A 2,144-nucleotide genomic window follows, 5' to 3' on the forward strand; every position below is an offset into this window, starting at 1 on the left:
CAGGCCAGAGGCTGGGGATGCAAGTGGGGGTGGGATTTAAAATAAAAAAGAAAAGAACCAACACAACAGATTAAACTAATTTCTGTCACAAGGGCATTTTGCTTTTTAATCTTGCCCAGCTTTGCTTTTTTTATTGGTGAAGCCAATGGGAGACTGGGAGTGGGGAGGGGGTGAGGGGAGGGGGGTGTTAATGCTTTCTTTGCAAGTGCAAGAAGGGAATTTAAAGCAGAAAGCAGAGGGCACCTTTTCCCGTGGACGTGATCTCGTCTCGTGGTGAATTTAAAACCAAAATTAATAATTTAAGCATTATTTCATTAAAAAAAAAAAGGAAAATGGAAGAAAAGGCTTCTCCCTGGGGATTAGAAAGTGGCTGAGAATGTCCCCTCGAGGTGCCAAGCTTGACCCTGTGGTCCCCATGGGCACCAGAGACGAGCACCGAGAGCTCAACCCAGCTTGTCCCCGTGGTGTCACCAACCCCCTAGGGACTCCCCAGCCCCTCCCTTAACCCAATGGGAGACTGGGAGTGGGGAGGGGGTGAGGGGAGGGGGGTGTTAATGCTTTCTTTGCAAGTGCAAGAAGGGAATTTAAAGCAGAAAGCAGAGGGCACCTTTTCCCGTGGACGTGATCTCGTCTCGTGGTGAATTTAAAACCAAAATTAATAATTTAAGCATTATTTCATTAAAAAAAAAAAGGAAAATGGAAGAAAAGGCTTCTCCCTGGGGATTAGAAAGTGGCTGAGAATGTCCCCTCGAGGTGCCAAGCTTGACCCTGTGGTCCCCATGGGCACCAGAGACGAGCACCGAGAGCTCAACCCAGCTTGTCCCCGTGGTGTCACCAACCCCCTAGGGACTCCCCAGCCCCTCCCTTAACATTGCTCTGATTGTCTTGGTGTTTGGAAAGGTGGGGAGAGGGGACAGACAAGGACACCCCAGTGCCACCCCCACCCCCAAACCCTCCACAGCCCCCTCGGCGCGATGGCTTTGGATCCGTCACGTGGCAGAGGGTGCCCGTGAGAGGCTGAGGAACCCCCCTGGGACACCCACAACTGCCCCAGGGACCAGGAAAAAGAACCAGAAACCAAAGAAAAAGGGTAAGAAAAAGAAAAAAACAAACCCCAGGAGGGCGAGGGGGTCAGGAGGGGAGAGAAGGGCTCAGCTCCATATTCCCAAGGGTGGTCAGAGAGCATCTGTCGGGCTGGAAAAAGGGGGATTTATTCTTCCTGTTGTGTTTTGTGGGATTTTTTTTTTCACCATTTTAGAACACTTCCACATCTTTTCTGTCCTGACCAGCAGCAGTACAAACACAAAAAAGCAAGTTCATCCTTTTGCCCAAAAAAAAAAAGTGTTAAAAATTAAAAGGGGGGAAGGAAAAGGGGAAAAAAAAAAAAAAAAAGAAACATTTTTTAAAAAAAAGAGGCAAGGTTTTTATAACAATAATTAAAGTAATAAAAACATACAAAACTTTTTTTTTCTTTTAATATATACACAGTACAAGGCTGAAGCACCTTTTTTTTTTTTTTTTTCCTTTTTTTTTGTCTTAAAAAGTGAAACCAGAGTGCCTGGCTTGGCCTGTATCCCTGCCCCTTCCCCGCCAAACAGGAACAAAAAAGGTACCTTCAACCACTTTATTGACTCTTTTATTGTTTGATAGCGAAGTGCATTTCCAGTGGAAAAGCCCTGGGATTTGGAGGAAGAGGAGGGGAAGGCTCCTGGTGCCATTCCAGGGATGTGGGTGGGGGGAGATGGAAGGTGGGCTCAGTGGCACCAGGTCCCACGGGGCTGCTCCGGCCTTAGTGTTGTCGGTGGAGTCTTTCTTTGTAATTTAAAAAAAAACAACCCAAAAAAACAAAACCAAAACGACCAAAAAAAAGAAAACCCAACAAAAATGGAGCTCTCTAAAGTGTGGGTGGGTGGAGGAGAGCCCGAGCAGGGCTGGAGGTTGCTCGCAGGGCACGGGAGGGGCCGGGCTCCCGTGCTCCTTCTGCTTCATGCATGGCACATTCTCCATGGAACTTAGTTCTTTTTTTATTATTATTATTATTATCATCATTTTTTTTCTTCTTTTTTTTTTTTCATTTTTATTATCTTTTTTTTCTTTTTTTTTTCTTCGTCTTCTTTTTTTTTTTTCTTTTTTTTTTTTTTTTT

This window comes from Chaetura pelagica, unplaced genomic scaffold (assembly GCF_000747805.2).
Source record: "Chaetura pelagica isolate M959 unplaced genomic scaffold, ChaPel_1.0 scaffold139, whole genome shotgun sequence".
NCBI classification, from domain to species: Eukaryota; Metazoa; Chordata; class Aves; order Apodiformes; family Apodidae; genus Chaetura; species Chaetura pelagica.